Genomic DNA, 6,000 nt, shown 5'->3' on the forward strand with positions numbered 1-6,000 from the left:
CTTTTTGCCGAAATTAACTCCAATTAACTGACCGCCAAATTCTTTTTCGGAAAAAAAACTGGCCGCCAAATTCCAACACTACGGAAAAGGGGTAGAAGCCTTTCACCTCTCCCTCTTCATCTTTGCAAGTACAGCAACTTATACATCTCACCAGTCACCGCGGGGTTGGCCGCCAGCGCTCAATCCTCAGCAGCCCACGACTCTTCTTTTTGAATATCATAACTTATACACATAATTTTGATGCATAATTCCATGATATAACTTTTATAATTTTTTAACACAACTTCAATAGCGTGCAGAACTTATGTGTATAACTTTCATAATATACATAACTTATACGCATAACATTTGTCATAATTTTTGAGAGAATGTTGTTAAAAAAATTATGAACATAACTTATACCTATATACAAGATTTTTAGCACAACTTCAATAGCGTGCAGAACTTATGTGTACAACTTTCATGATATACATAACTTATACTCGTAACATTTAAAAGTTATTGTCAAACTTTTAAGAGAATGTTGTTAAAAAAATTTATGCACGTATCTTATACGTATATACCATATTTACTTGGTATATAAAAATAAATGAAAAGAAAAAAACAGGTGCGGGCCAGCACATGGCGGGGCCGCGTGGGACCCACCGCCAGCGTCGCGCGCGGCTGCAGCGCGCGCGCAGATTCAACATCGCGAGTCACCACACACCTCCCAACCAGCCTAGCCAACGCCCTCGATCCTCTGCTCAAGCCTGTACAGTGGGACACAACGCATCACATTCACACCATATCAGCTCCGATCACCAGTCTGCGGTACACCGTGACAACTCACTCCGTATTGGTGAGACCCCGATGAATGGCGGCCACGCACGCAGCGGTAGGTGGTTGGGATCGGAGGAGGAAGACGAAGGCGACGGATGGATCAGGAAAAAAAAGGTGACGGATGGATGGTCGCTCCCTTTGCTTCCCTTGCAATGTACCCCACCCACCCAACCTTGTCATCACTCCCGCCACGTTATTGTCACCGGGGATCGATCGGAGAGCGGGATCAAAATATTTCCGATCATCTCTCGACCTCGTGGTGGCGCGCGGCTCGCCAGAGATCATCACCTAGTGCAGTGCGCGCCTCATGATTGTACTGCTCGGACTCGAGGCCGTGCGAGGCGGCCGGCCCTAGCAGCTAAGAAGGCGGCCGGCCTCAAATATATCGAGGCTGTTTGGTGGAGCAGTAGGCGGCCTCGTGGCCATGGGGCCAGGGATCCGGTTGGTTTGCGAGTCGCTGTCAGACGCTTATACGATTCCGGCGATCGATCGAGCAGTGAGTGAAGGGATGGCTGGTTGGTAGGACGATCAGATCTTCGTGAAAACTATGTGCGTGGTGTGGGCGTGCCATTGCCATCGTCTCCGCCGATTGGAAAATGGAAAGCAATCGCTAGCTGCACCAGTGGTGTGTGGTTCAGCACTTCGGCTTTCAGCGCAGCGTGAGATGTGGGCGAGTGATCTGCCGCAGGACGATGGGTGCTACGTACTCGTACTACCTGTGGACGTCTGGTCTGTGCCTCTGTGGTCTCTGAAAGCCACCTAACCTACCGCATTGTCTGTAGCTACACTTTGCTCTCTGTACGAACTGAACCTGGTGTGTCTGCAGAACTGGACATGCCAAGAGCTGAGGCGAGTTCTGGTAACGGGCAATACAGTGGCTGGCTGCACTTTGATCTCTTCTGATCGAGTTCTGGTAACGGGCAACATAACAGTGGCTGGCTGCACGCACGGAGGGACACCGGATCAGAAGTTCAGAACTCGATCAGAAGAGTGAGCCCGGCCAGATGCTTCATTCAGATTTCAGAGATCTGAGCTGGGGGCGAGTACGTGCCAGCTGGAGACTTGCTTCAGAGTTGTGCACAAGGGTCGTTGTCAGCCGTCTTGACCAATCGAAGAGAGGTCACTGAATTTCCAAGCACCAACAGCGGATGCTCTTACGCATGTTTCCATTTTCCCCCCTCTGCCTTTTTCCGTCGGTGTAGAAGCGAATTCGTTGGCGCTTCAAATCACCAACGCTGTTCTCTCGCCAACCGGAGCTGCTAGTTTATTGGCACAGCGGCAGCCTCCATGATCACGCAAGCCCCGGCCCGCCGGCCGGTGCAGTGCTATGCAACTGGCAGCTAGCTAACGAGCCTTTGATGCCGCGCGCCTCTCCTCATCACACCATTAGTTGAGGGATCGATGGATGGAGATTGGAGATGACATGACACGCGATGATAATGAGAAGACATGAATGATTAATTTGTACAGTATGATAATGTGGTGTGTGGGTGCCATGCATGCAACGCGAAACACTACCTAAATTTGCCAAAATATATGTAAATTGTAATCCTCAAACGTCCTATAATAATGACCTGGAAAAGCTGGTTGCTTTGCCTTTACCTTTAGTTAGTAGACCCCCCTTTTGTTTCTTTAATCATTGATCAGAGGCGGCAGGAGTGACACGCTCTTTTATTATTGTAATTGTAATGCTGTCGTTGCGTTAGCCTTTGACAGCCTAGAAATGATGATGATGGTACTGCAAGTTTATGAAAGGATCTCAGCTTTTTCATACAGCTAATTTGTTCTTAATGAACAAATGGTAAGGTAGAACAAGGAGCGAATGAATTAGGGCATGATGCTTGATGTCGCAGTGGCATGTGAGGGATATGATGTTAAATTACTACCTATTGGGAAAGGGCAGTAATAAGGAATAGGAAAGCGGTAGTTAAACGTCTCCTAATGCGGCATCGGTCATTCTCTGTTGCTGCTCTGAACCCTTTTTTAGTGAATGTCGGTTATAACTTCACGCACTAGGTGACTAGGAGAGGCAGCGTTTTTCTTTGGCTCAGATGCTACTTTTCCTTCTCATGCACTAACGAAAACGTATCGAGATTAGAATATCATAGCTGGCCCTCGGCCACTATGCAAAGGACACGCAGACAAATTAATTGTTCAACCTCCATGGAACAACCATCACTCTCAGGAGCAAAAAGGCAGCACAGGGAAAAGGCTGTGCTATGCAGCTGGGCAGCTGGCATTTGCACCAACCGATACAACGACACGGAGCAAGGACCGGGGCCATCAGCAGTTTCAGCACCCATGCATTCGCTTACGTACACAGCTACGTAGCTGTACTGCATGTACCCTTCACTCCCTAGATACACTTGATACGAAACGTAGTATACAGGCGTACGTGGGATACGCTGGTAAGTACAGAGATTACGTTAGGAATGCGTGTACTTAGCGAACAGTTTATACCGTGACCGTGCTCCTCCCTTATTAGTACGTGTACGTACTCGACCGCCACCTTGATTGCGCGCGAGCTTCGCTAGCCGCGCCATAATCAGTGGCACGCAGTGCGGGCAGTGAGCTGGCTGGAGGCGGAGCTTGATCGCCACCGCGCTATATAACCGTCGCACTCCCGCTCGCTCCCTCCCACTGCTCGAGCTCCATCAGCTCAAGAGAACCACGCAGTGACGCAGATCATCATGGCGCCACTCCTCCGCCCCCTGGTCCTCGCGCTCCTGATCGCGTCCTGCGCCGCGCAGCAGGCGCCACCGGCGCAGCCCCCGCAGACGCCGCCGTCCAACTCCCCGCCGCAGGCACCTCCAGCGGGCAACCCGCCGCCGGCGCCCCAGGCGCCTCCGGCCGGCAACCCGCCTCCTGCTCCCACCAACCCTCCTCCGGCTCCGACCACGCCGCCCCCGGCGCCGACCACTCCTCCTCCGGCTCCCACCACACCGCCTCCGGCCCCGACGACCCCTCCTCCAGCCCCCACCACTCCGCCGCCGTCGCCACCGGCCTCTCCCCCGCCTGCTCCCACCACCCCGCCACCGTCTCCTCCGATGAGCCCGCCACCCGCTCCCATGACCCCGCCCCCGTCTCCGCCCATGGCACCGCCTCCGGCCACTCCTCCTCCCCCCGCCACCCCGCCTCCGGCCGCTCCCACGCCGGCCCCCAGCACCGCCCCGACGCTCCCGCCCGTGGCGACACCGTCCGCGTCCCCGAAGAGCCCCAAGACCCCGAGCCCCGCCGCCGCAACGTCCCCGTCGCCCGCGCTCTCGCCCGCGGGCACGACGCCGAACGAAGACTCGGGTGCAGGCGCGCGCGCAGCCGGCTTCGCCACGGTCGTGGCATTGGCGGGCGCGGGCCTCGCCGTCCTGCTTTGAGTAGTAGATTTCCTCCTCCTCCTCCCGTCGATGTTGTCACCTCATCCCTCCCCGTGCCTCGACGACGTTGCTGCTCCTCCGTTTCCATTTCATCTCTCTTTTTTATTTCTTTCGTGTTGTTATTTAATTTTACCGGCTCTATGCTCGATTCTTGATGTACGATGATGACGATGGTGATGCATTGGTTTCTTTGGTTCCGCGGGCGGGTGGTGGTTAGTGCTCTGCCCGCGGGTGTCGCACTGTACTTTTACCGCACTACATTTTGGTTCTATAGAGAGGATTTGTGTACATTCTTGGTGCATTATTTCCGTGGCCGTTGAATAAATTCTCTGTGCATTATTTACCGCGATGATCTAGTGAATAGATTTCACCCGTGATCTGACTTAATGGTACCTGCACCGAAGAGCCAATGGTGCTTTGTAGTACGGTGTTGGACGAGATCGCAGCGACAACTGCGACGATTTCATTGTGTTGGTTCAGAATTCAGAGTTGGGTGCAATGTAATTACCACGGCGCATTGGGATCGCAGGTACGATTTGTACGAAATTAATTTGCTAGGAACATGTGCATGTGATGACCACGTCCAGGGTTGTTCGTGCTGCTGTGCTGATTTAAACCGAATTGACAAGCGAACCGAATGAGCAATTCGGTCTCTGGGTTTCTTCGGACTTTCAGAGTTGGGTGTAATCACCACGGTGCATTTGCAGGTAGGAACTACTAGTAGCTAGGAACCTGGTGTCCTGGTCCATGTGAGTGACCATGTGCATCTGTAAAAAAGCACGGACACTTTAGATCACGGTTTCTTCCCCGACTCGCCTGGATCTAGATGCGAAAATCGGTAAATGATATAGGATGTACTGTTTGAACGAAAGCGTAATCATCTGGGCCTTTTTTTTCCTTTTTAAACAAACGGGCCCATCGGCGGGGCCCAACCTGAATTAGACCGCGGTGTCAGGAATGAAAAAAAAAGATGTCATTGCTCAAAAAAAATGGAAAAAAAAAGATGTCAGGGAAGAAAAGAACGGTACGAGAAATCATTCAGGTTTTAAAAAACAAGAATCATTCAATCAGAATTGAAAGGAAATGGCGTTCCAGGTTCCATATATCCATTGCATCGGATACCGTCACGTATGAGTTTGGCTAAACGGTTGTCGTGCTCCGCCTTCGGCAGATTCCAGTTACACCAACAATCATCACAACTTGTAGCGGTGAAGTATTTATAACAGGGTTTCGAGGTTGGGAAAGCGGACTGCTAAATTATACGTTGATGTATTCGAAAAGTAGCACGTAACTCGTAAGCACCATACTCAATAGAGTCCCTTGCTGAATTCTGAATGTAAGGTAAATCAGCGTAAAAATCTCTGGGCATCCACGTGATATGATCAGAAATCTTCCCACCAACCGCTCGTACTAGCGATCGCAGAGCAATTGCCACGACACGCGTGCAGCACTGCTCAAAGTTCATGGTGCAGGTCACGCCTCCGGAAAAGGGCCTGGGATCGAGGACGCAGGGCAAGCAGGGCCAACGTGACATGCTTGCGGAGTTGCGGTTGGTGGGTGGCCGGAGTCCGGATGGGGGGACCGGCCGCGCCATCACCGCGAACGAATTGAAGGCGATCACGCACGATCGGCAGTCGCGCCAGCCCGATGGACCCGGCGCCGGAGGCACGAGCGAGAAAACGGATAGAGGCGCCGGCGCGCGACACGTATGGTTCCCCGCGCAGATCGCTGTCGGGACCCCTGCGCCACGCCCACGCCGCTCGAGTACGGCGCCAGCCCCGCCGCCGGGCCGCCGTCCTCCCTCGCTTCG

This window comes from Setaria viridis, chromosome 1, assembly GCF_005286985.2.
Source record: "Setaria viridis chromosome 1, Setaria_viridis_v4.0, whole genome shotgun sequence".
Taxonomy (NCBI): domain Eukaryota; kingdom Viridiplantae; phylum Streptophyta; class Magnoliopsida; order Poales; family Poaceae; genus Setaria; species Setaria viridis.